Genomic DNA, 11,431 nt, shown 5'->3' with positions numbered 1-11,431 from the left:
TCTGCGCTGGGCGTGGTGCCTACTGAAAAAAACGGAAAAACAGAAAAGAAGTATTTTAGAGGTGTATCAAGCAGTTTAAAAATAGTGTGTAAATTTTCTGGATTTTGTGGTATTTGTTAAGTTTTTAAAATTTGTAGTTTGTGATTTCTTTTTTCACTCCAAGGATTCATTTTTATACCTCATATTATATTTGTAATTTTGGATTTTTTTTTTTAAACAGGGCCCTCAAATTGAATAAATCTCAAGCCTCCACAATACCCGAATTCAGTCCAGCTCCTTGCCCATATTTGGGTAGTAAAGTTAGTGAAGCATTAATAAATATTGTTTCTGACAAAATTATCACATAAAATAATGTGCACGAAATAGAAGTCATTGTAAGATTACTACAATATTAGAAATAAACTAATATTGGGAATTAAAACACCACCCTGGCTTCGCCTCCCCACCAGTGTCTTCCAAAACTTCTCACCCATTCTTCCTCCCACAGTTTTTCTAAATCTATCACATACATCCGGCATTTCTTCTCACGATCGCTTTGGGGAGGCAGGCATTACACGAATTTTAAAAGACCTTCTAAAAATATGAATGCTGAAATCTTTATCCGGCTGCTTGTGCATCAGCTGCGCCACCGCCCGCTCGCAGCAAGAACCAGCCTCTCCGCACGCTCTGACCAGGCTCCCAGCAGGGCGTAACCAGGGGCGGGCGTAACTAGGGGGCGGGGCTCCCGGGATGGCGGAGTGGGCTGGGTCTAGGCCCTTCCTCGCCCCGCCCCGTGAGGCCTGACACATGCGCCCAGAGGCTTCTGGTGGAACGAGGTGTGGATTGTGAGGTGACCCTGGCTGCTGACTTCCGGTTCCTAGGGATGCGCATCCGGGTCACGCTAACGCCGCGGTTTCCTCTATCCGCTTGGTTCTGCTGTGAGTCTGGACCAGTACCCATGTCCTGCTTTGGGGCCTCTGCAGCCTTAGGGTGAGTCCCCGCCGCGACAGGGTCTGAATGCGGCTGGTTGATTGCAGCCTGTAGGGGGACGGGTCAAAAGTTCTGTCCCGGTCCCTGTGGGTGGGGGTTCTATTTGCCTGTCCCTTGTCCCTGTAATGCTTCCCTCACTTTAGCCCTTTCCCTTGCCGGCCTCGCCTTTCACCTCCCCTTAGCCTTGCCTGTCGCCGCGCACCTCTCGCCTGGCTGTTTTCCTCGTCTTCATCCGCGGGTTACAAGCCCCGTTTTCTTGCCTTTTGCCTCAGCGCTTTCCTCACCACTGCCTCTCGCTTTTCTCCTCCTCTCACGTTAGCACCTCCCTGGTATCTCGCCGTTCTTTCCCTTACAGGACTGCCCACCTCCTCATTGTGCTTCCCCTCCTCCACTGCGAAACTGAGACTGTCTTTCTGGGGTCCTAGGTCCCGTCCCCCAACTTCCATCACCTTCGACCACTGTCCCTTCCTGGGACTAATAGGTGGCATTTGTGCTTCGCCTGGGGTTCTCCCGCCTTTTCTTAGCTAGAGGAGGGCTTAGCCAAAGCCCCAATCTGGGCCGATTTATCTGTCTTGGGGGAAGTTTTGCCTTGAGGCGTTGTGTTAGACGCAACTTTGGTAACTTCGGTAGTTAGGGAACAACAAAGGCGTTCCCAGTTCTTTGCTGAGCACAGTGTGGGGGGGGGCTCTCTCTGGAGAGGGCTAACAGGTGGCAGGCACACGGATCTGCTATGGGCTTGTGTGGTCTTGTTAACTGACAGGCCATGAGGACCTCCTGTCATTTTTGTGTTCTCTGTCCCATGAGAATGGATGGGCACAGCTGAGGCAAAAATGCAGATATTCTTGGGACTATCACCTTTTTTTTCTGCATAGGCTTTACTTACAGGACGGTTGCTATGACAAAGGACAGAGTTTCTTGGGAGATTTTTAGCCCCAGATTTGTAAGCTTATTTCCAAAAATTTTAGTGTTACTGAAATGTTTTCTGCTAAGGAGTGCACTATAGTAATTTCAAAGTACAATTTCTTTACTTGAGCTCAGTGTGCATATATATCTTTATCCTTACCTCTTACAAATTGTTTCTTTACTTTTATGGTATTGACAAGTTTTCTGTTTTTCTTCCCGTTTCTTCATAAACCAGCCATTACACTACATTATTACTATTATTACTATTATTCTTTTATTTTTTCTTTACTATTTCCACCTTAGTCTTTTTTTTTTTTTTAAGATTTATTTATTTATTTGAGAGAGAGAGAGGGAACAGGAGCAGGAGGAGCAGAGGGAGGGGGGAGAGAGAATCTCAAGCAGACTCCCCGCTGAGATTGGAGCCTGATGCTGCTGGATCTCACGACCCTGAGATCACCACCTGAGCCTAAACCAAGAGTCCCGACACTTAGCTGACTGTGCCACCCAGGTGCCCCTCCACCTTAGTCTTAAAACCACCTCTTTCTCACTTGAGACTTAGGTTTCTCTTAAATTTCTTAAATTTCTCTAATGGCTCTTAGTCACCTCTAAGATGAAGAGATTGGATTTAATAGTGGTTAGTATCGGGTTTCTCAAATTTTGTGATCTGAGGTATATTTTGAGACACAGGGTTGGATGATTTTTATTTTTGTTTTTCTGATGTTTATGGTGGTGTCTAGCATTTTATTGCAATTTTTTTTTGTCTGAGCAGCTTCTGAAATACAAATCGTGCTCTGAAATTTAGTACTTAAGTGAACAGAATAAATACAGCTTTGTGTCTGCTTCACTTTTGACTGGTGAGTTACAGAAAAGTTTCTCTCATTATATGATATATATACATACACAGGCATAGCATAGACCTTGGCTCATTCCAGAATTGGGCTGCTCCCTTCAGCTATTTTTAGCAAAGGACTTTGGAGCTTGGCCATATTAGTCCTAGATGCCACAGAGAAGGACCCTTCTGGTTGGTGTTCAGGCCGGAGCTAACTGCTGAGGGAAGACCCTTTGAAAGCTCCTTACCCATACCTCTTCCCCAGCACCTATACTGGAAACTCTAGCTTCTGTTCAGCCTGGCCTCATCATTTCTGCATCCTCGAAAACTAACCCCAGTGAGTATGGGCTGACTGTTTCCTCACCTCCAGCTTTGTGGACTTTTTTTTTTTTAGCCATGGGAACTCCATAGATAGACTTATATTTGGATTGATTCAAGGCTCTCTTTCAACCTTTTTCATTTCTGAACTTTTTATTTCTTGAGCATGTCTAAGTCTAAACCTAGATGGATTTCTACAGTTTACAGCTGGAGGGAACCATTGAGCTCAAACTTACCCCTTCATTTTACAAATAAGGAAATCAAGACTTAAAGAATTGGTGATTTTTCCAAGGTCAGTTTTTACAAATAAAGAAGTTTTGCGCATGCACTCAGAAGTGGATTTTGGTTCCCTCAAAGTTGTAGGTCAGAGAGCACAACATAGCATTTAATGGTTCATTTCAGTACATTTGTGTCAGGAATGAGTTTTAGGGTAAGAAATTTATGACAGATTTTTAAATTCAAGGCTAAAGTCATTTTGTCTTCAAAATGGACTCTAGAAAGAAATTGTGTTGTGCAGAAGTAGAAGTTGAAAAGTTTTAGGGAGTCTCTCTCTCTCTCTTTTCTTCTAAAATCACTTTAGCTTATTATGATATAAATGCTGCATAAAAGCCCTTACATGAAATGAACGTCCTGAGGTCTGGGAGCAGTTGTGTTCATGCTCCTGGTCTTCCTACCCAATGCTAATAGACTTGCTAATTACTGAAAAGCCTGCACATCTTACCTAGCTTCCAAACAAACAAACAAATATATCACTAGAGACAGCTTAGTGGATGTTTGTAATGCTTAGGAGAGGAATCGCAGTAGGTTTTCTATAGAAATTTCTCCTTTAGTTTGGCAGTCTTAGCTTGTAACCCTGAGGTTCAATTTAAAATAAATTTCTGCATATTAGTTTATGCCTACCAGTTTTCTGTTTTTATTTGGCTTAATTATTTTTGAATGTTATTTTCTTGTCATTTACTTGCTACTGTGCTTTGTTTTTACATGGTTTAATTTTTATTCTTGAACCCTGGAATATATTTTAAGGAAAATGCAGCTTTAAAAATTCAAGAAACAAAGTACACCTCTTCCATGTCCTTACCATTTGTACCTTGCGGTGTGATGGTTTCTGTGATCTGCCTAAGCCACTTCATAAGTTCATTCTTTTTGTTTTGCTTTCAGATAAAAGGCTGATAGAATTTCTTTTTTGTAGTTGTTTGTCTAAAAGACTTTTGTGGGGCGCATGGGTGGCTCAGTTGGTTAGACTGCCTTCAGCTCAGGTCATGATCCTGGAGTCCCAGGATCAAGTCCTGCATCAGGCTCCCTGCTCAGCAAGGAGTCTGCTTCTCCCTCTGACCCTCCCCCTTCTCATGTGCTCTCTATTTCATTCTCTTTCTCAAATAAATAAATACAATCTTTAAAAAAAATAAAAAATAAAAGATTTTTGTGTTCTGCATATAACAGCAGGATATTTTACCTTATGTGTGTTTTAAATGGAGGAAGAATAGTTCAAAATAGTTAACATAGACTAGTTTAACATAGAAATAATTCAAAATATATTTAAAAATGTTAGGAATAGTTTATTTTTCTCATACATTCATTTATATCAAGTGGTTAATTATTTGAAATAAAGTTGAAAATAGGTGGACTTTCTATCTGCTAATTAACTTAAAAATGCAGGTGCATGTTCTTATACAGAATATATGGCTTAAGCTGTGAATATGTTTTATTGACAGAGAACATAGCAAATAATGGAACAGCAACCACACCATCGTCTCGATATTTTTATTTGGTCCCATCAACCTAAGTCTTAGGGTATCTAATTATTAAATGTAAAAATAATGAGAGTATTTTCTTTGTTATTTATAGTATATTTTAAAAAGTTATTAGACATATGGGCTTCGTAAAATTTATCTTTACTATTTTCTCCTTTTAAATATGTAGGAGTATTTTACCTCTTTTTTTTTTTTAAAGTAGTCTCTCCACCCAACATGGGGTTGGAACTCATGACCCTGAGATCAAGAATCGCATACTCTACCTACTGAACCAGCCAGGCACCCGTGTATTAGTATTTTATTTATTTTATTTTTTATTTATTTTTTTAAAAGATTTTGTTTATTTATTTGACAGAGAGAGACACAGCGAGAGAGAGAACACAAGCAGGGGGAGTGGGAGAGGGAGAAGCAGGCTTCCCGCCAACAGGGAGCCCGATGCGGGGCTCGATCCCAGAAACTTGGGATCATGACCTGAGCCGAAGGCAGACACTTAACGACTGAGCCACCCAGGCTCCACTGTATTAGTATTTTAAATCAAAAAAGGAAGTGTATAAATAGTGCTGACCTTTCAACATCCATTGAAATCATAAAACTCATGATTAAAAACTCTTAACAGAGTAGGAATAGAGGGAACATACCTTAACATAATAAAGGCCATATATAACAGACCCATCACAAACATAGTCAATAGTGAAATACTGAAAGCTTTTTTTCTGAAATCAGGAACAAGACAAGGATGCCCACTCTCACCATATTTATTCATCATAGTGTTGGAAGTCCTGGCTATAGCAATTAGGCAGAAAAAGAAAAAGTATCCAAATTGGTAAGGAATAAGTTAAATTGTTACTATTTGCAGGTGACCTAATTCTACATGTAGAAAACCTAAAGTCTCCACAAAAAAACTGTTAGAATTAATGAATGCAGTAAATTTGCAAGACAATATACAAAAATCTGTTGCATTTCTACACAGTAATGAACTATTAGAGAAATTAAGAAAACAATCCCGTGTACAATGGCACCAAAAAGAATAAAATGTCTAGGAATAAATTTAATCAAGAGGTGAAAGACCTGTACACAGAAAACTATAAGACATTGATTTAAAAATTGAAGATGACACAAATGAACAGAAAGATAGTCCATGCTCATATATTGGAAGAACTAATATTATTACAATGTCCCTACTACCCACAGCAATCTACTGATCAGTGCAATTCCTTTCAAAATTCCAATGGCATTTTTCACAGAACTGACACAAATAACTCTAACATTTGTGTAGAAAAAATTTAAAAAGAAAAATTTAAAAAATAGTGCTGACTTACTGTAAGTTAACAGATCCTCCCCCAAGGCAGTCAGTGCTTAATGTCTTAGAGATCTTACTACAGATTGTGTTGGATGCACTTTAACTTATTAGCTTGGTTAATATTTGTACTAGATAGATTTGCTTTTATTTGCCTTAGAAAATAGTAAGCTATAATCTTTGTAATACATTTCTTTTAGCAAATTTATTTTAGGTGCCAACTATGTACAGTTTTAATAATACATATATAGGTTGTTCATGTAAACCAGGTAACATTATATAAGGCTGACATTTACACTTAAATCCTGAATTTGGCTTTCTTTGTACATATTTGAATTAAACTATAAGATTTAATATAACCTACATCACCAGGGTGTAGCCAAAAAAAAAAAAAAAAAGAAGCAGCAGCAGCAGTAGACAACATAATTAGAATTAAAATAAGCCTAATCCTAAGAAAGTGTCACTTTTTACCAGTGACAATGGTATATGATTTTTTTAAGCTAGATTTTATGATTTTCTGTTTTCAAAACACTTTGATTCTTCATCATTAATTGAGTTTAAGGTTCTTGTGTTAATTTGCATTACAGTTTAATATAAAATCATGTTCTTTATAGGTACAATTAAACAAATTTCATTTGGAAAACTTCACAACTGAACTGTAAAAAGGTAATGGTAAAACAGTAAACATAAAAGCAGCATAGCTCTTAGTGTGTGCCAGGAACTATTCTACATATATTAATTAACTCTTTAATCTTTACAACCCTGTGAAGTAAGTACTGTTCTTATCTGCATTTTACAAAGGAGGAAGCCAAGGCAGAGAAGTTACATAACTTGCCCAAAGTAACAAAGCTAGTTAGCCAGAGAGCTGGTTTTGAACTTAGTCTTTCTGGCTTCAGAGTTCATGACCTTTTTGTACAGAGTTCTACTAGTTCAGTGATTTCTTCCTTTTTAGGTTAAGGTTAAAAATCCAATTTGTCTGAAACAAAAGAATACCACTTTTGGCTGGGAACCTTAGAGGGGGGTTTTACATGGTCTTTTTTCTTTCTTTCTTTTTTTTTTTTTTAAAGATTTTATTTATTTATTTGACAGAGAGAGACATAGTGAGAGCCGGAACACAAGCAGGGGGAGTGGGAGAGGGAGAAGCAGGCTTCCCGCGGAGCAGGGAGCCCGATGTGGGACTCGATCCCAGGACCCTGGGATCATGACCTGAGCCGAAGGCAGACGCTTAACGACTGAGCCACCCAGGTGCCCAACATGGTCTTTTTTCAATGCTGGCTTAAGGCAAATTGCAAACCCTGTACTACCTATGTTTCTTAGATGGCAAAAATTATGTATTAAGACAGGAAAACAGGACCGGATCTTTCCCTCTTAAAAAAATTTTCTTGTGGAAGTTGGTTACTTTTGAGTTTTTGGAGAAAAGGCAGTATTATTTAATAAAATGCATTCTATATTACTAACATGTTTTACCTCTAGATCTTAATATTTTTCCTTTCTTTGATCTGCAAAGTATTAAGCAAATTTATGTAATAGTCTCAAACTCTGAAATCTTAATGTCCCCGATACTAATTTAACAACTTTGGAATATGAAACAAAGTTAAAACTGAAATTTGTGACTTACCTGTATCTCATTTTCAAATCTGGAAATTTGTGCAAAATAAAGTGTTTTTAGTTTTACTTAGAAAAGAGGAGAGCTTTCACAAATCAATTCCATTGTAAATTGAAAAATGCAAATAATAATTTAGAATATTATTAATCATATTAATATTATTCTTTTGTTCTTTTATTATTCCCAAATATAAAAATTCTTGTTGCATCTCTGAGGGAAGGAGATGATTTTATATCAGTTGAGGTGGTAGTTTAATGTAAGAGTCTGGGACTGAGATATGAGAAGAGATTTTTCTGTGTATTTTAAAAACAATTGAGAAGGGTGCCTGGGTGGTTCAGTCGTTAAGCGTCTGCCTTTGGCTCAGGTCATGATCTTGGGGTCGTCGGGCTCCCTCCTCAGCGGGAGCCTGCTTCTCCCTCTCCCTCTGCCTGCCTCCTGCCTACTTGTGCTTTCTCTCTCCCTGTCAGATAAACGAATAAAATCTTTAAAGAAATAAAAATAAATAAAAACAATTGAGAATCATGGGATCTGGTTAACAAAAAAAACTACACTTATTTCTGGTAAGAAGTGACACTTGTTTAGGGATACTACTTAGTTTATTTCTTATATATTAACTTCGTTTATTAATTCAGACATTAATTAAATACACCGTTTTTCATAGTACCTTTTGTCTTGATTTTTTTTTTCTTTTTGGTGGGAAAAATATTGTTATGGAGCTGAAAAGTCTAAGCTTTGCTATGATTACTTATTGGTATTTAGAATGTTTTTTACTTTGGTTTAAATGTTTAATTTTTGTTTCAAAAGCAACTCTTTTATATGTGGGTTTGATAATCAGTTTATCTTCTAAAATTCAGTAGTTTTTTTTCATCTGAAATTTAATAATGTGGCAATTACTGAATTTAGGAAAATTGTTTATTGCTATCAGCACTGTTACTATGGGAATAAATTAGAATGATTAGCTCTTAGGTGGAATTGAACTTTATTCTTTAGTTTCCATAGTAGTTGAAAAAGATTTAGGTCAGATTCACCTGTTCTCCTTTTTTCAAAATAAGAGGGAATTTTAATTTAGCACAATGATGTTAATTTTTTTCCCACTAGGTTGATACGATAGTTTCACTCTCTTTTTATTGACAGCATAATCCAAAATAATGTCTATATGATTTGGTTTTCAGAAAATTTTGGAATTTAGAGAACATTTTAGGATAAAAAAAATTGTATATACATGTTTTATTAAAAAATGCTCTAGAAATCAGTGTGTTATTAATCCACTGAATTTTTCAAATCCTCTTTTCCTTTTTACCAAATCTTTGCTGTAGGTTCTGAATCAGTGATTAGATAACACTGATGAATAAGAGTTCTTGAGAGTGAGAATGCGAGATTTTGCAAAGAGAAGCCATCTCTAATGTTGGCGTGGCATTTAATAGCTCGATGAACTGAAAATCTTGGCTTTATCTCATTTCTGTGTATCTCCTGTTAGTATATATTTATTTAGTGTCTGTACCTCACATTCTGTGAAATTGTTGTTTATTTGGAATAACTCTGTTAAACTGTTAATTCTTATGCAGATAGTTTCCTTTTCCTTTTTTGTTCTTTTTCAGAAGCTTGCCTTTAAAAAACTGTAACTTAGAGAACCACTAAAACTCTGAATGTTATTTCCTATGTAGTTTGAAGTGGTTTATTTTCCTCCTTTTCTCTGGCCAGTTTTTTATATTCTGATAAAGTGGCTTTCAAATTTTTTTGATCATGACCCACTATAAGACGCAGTTTTTCATTGTTACCCAGTACTTACACACATATGTACATTATCCAGTACTTTTACATATTAATGTTTAAAATTGAAACAGGAGTTTTGTGAAACAGTATTATCTTTACTTACTGGTGATGAACTGTAATATTTTTTATTCTATTTTGTTTTATTGTATTTCATTCAAAACTGTTGGTCTCCACTAAGTTAATAAGATATTAATGTGTTTTACCTGCAGCTTGGAAAATATTAATGACTGCTAGTTTTTTTCCAATATTGTCTTTTTGGAATTGGGTTTGTTAGTTTTTTTTTTTTCCTCTGAAATGTACCTTGATTCTGTTAAGCTTTTAATCTAAATAACTATGCAGAACAGTTGAGAGACGGAGACCCTATTGCCCTGACTGTCATGGCTGTCATCTCTGTTCTTTACTGCATCTAGGCACATTATTTTTAAGTAATACAGAATCAGGAGGTTGAAAATGCTCAGTCACATGCCGAGCTTTTGTCATTAGAATCCTTTGCTAGGTTCCAAATAATAGTCAAAGTTTAAGTCGATGAAGTTGCTTTTCACAAACTTTGCTTCTGTTCTTGGCAACTAGTCAGAAGTTTACAAAACTGCTTTATTCTGCTTTCTTCTGGCCCCAATCCAGTCTTTGTAAACCAAAAAAGGAACTGAGGAGTGAAGGAGTTTGCTTCTGTATAGATGATCAGGTGAAAGTAACATGGCTGAAGAGTGGACCGCATGTTATGTAATATATGTATTTGTCCCAACTCCTTTCCTGTAATCACAAAGAGGAAAAGATAGTAGAGATAGCAACAGTTCTTAGCATATTGTAGCCATTAAAGTGAGGCAGGGTCAGCAGCATACTCTACTTAGTTTTTTATCACCATCACCTCCTAACACTTAATGAGCACTTACTATGTTAAAGGCACTATTTAAAGCACTTCACTTGGGGCACTTGGGTGGTGCAGTCGGTTAAGCATCCAACTCTTGGTTTCAGCTCAGGTTATGATCTCAGGGTCATGAGATGGAGCCCTGCGTGAGACTCCACACTCAGCGAGGAGTCTGCTGGAGATTCTCTCTCTCTCTCCCTCTGCCCCTTCCCCTTGTGCTCCTGCAGTTTCTCTCTCTCTCTCTCAAAGTAAGTAAGTCATAAAAAAATAATAAAGCACTTCAGTTTATTCACTCATTCACTTGGGAGGCCTGGAAGAACGGGAATGAGAGGATAAAGAAGAAAATTTGCCTCAGTATTATTATCTGGCTTGTGAATTCTGGCTACTTGTGAGTATAGCATGGCATAGCATGCATTTTTAGCTTGGTCAGCTTTCTAAAGTCATCAGTACTGCCTGTGATGTTCCATATTGAGTGGCACATAGCTGTGGTTTGAGACCTCAGGTTTTGAAGCTAGGCTGCCTGGGCTTGAATTCCAGGTTGGTGACTTACTAGGTAAATAACCCTGGGCAAGTCACTCTCTTGTACTTTAGTTTTCTCGTCTATAAAATGGTAATATAATGGTAAAATAATAAATAGTACCTATCATAGACTTGAGAGGATTAAATGAGTTATACATGTAAAGTACTTAGAATAGTGTCGGACCCATAAAAAACATTCCATTAATGTTAGCCATTTAATAACTCACAACTCCCAGTTGGATTTCCTGAAAGTATTTGTGACCATGATGAGTTCTGGGTATTTGCTAAGTAACAGGATGTGATTGACATTCAATGTTTTCTTGTCCAGGAGCTTGAAAACAGCTTTCCTTGCAAAGGACTTACAGGGAAAGTTTTCGTGTAGGGTATTTGGAATCAAAGCCAAATGAGAAAGGCAAAGCTACAGGTCCAACTTATTTAATCTCTCATAGGAATCTCTTGTTATTTGGACCTCATCCTTAATAATTTTAATATTTTCCCTTTGAAAAACTAAGGACAACTAGTTGCTGAATTGACTTTCACTCAAGACCAGATTTTTTCTTGAATTTATCTTATGTGTAAGATATTTATTTATTTTATTTTT

General features: G+C 37.3%; 1 protein-coding gene across 2 annotated transcripts in view; it reads left to right on the top strand.

Annotated features, from left to right (window-relative positions):
* The first annotated feature begins 706 nt into the window (after positions 1-706).
* Positions 707-11,431, top strand: part of EYA3 (EYA transcriptional coactivator and phosphatase 3) — a 106,045-nt gene continuing 95,320 nt past the window's right edge. For both annotated transcript variants that reach the window (XM_027613588.1, XM_027613560.1), the window contains exon 1: positions 707-969. The gene's annotated coding sequence lies outside the window, so the exon portion shown is untranslated. The remainder of the gene's footprint in view (positions 970-11,431) is intronic.

This window comes from Zalophus californianus, chromosome 4 (genome assembly GCF_009762305.2).
Source record: "Zalophus californianus isolate mZalCal1 chromosome 4, mZalCal1.pri.v2, whole genome shotgun sequence".
NCBI classification, from domain to species: Eukaryota; Metazoa; Chordata; class Mammalia; order Carnivora; family Otariidae; genus Zalophus; species Zalophus californianus.
The sequence above is the reverse complement of the archived record's forward strand: the minus strand, read 5'-3'. Positions and strand labels throughout refer to the sequence as shown.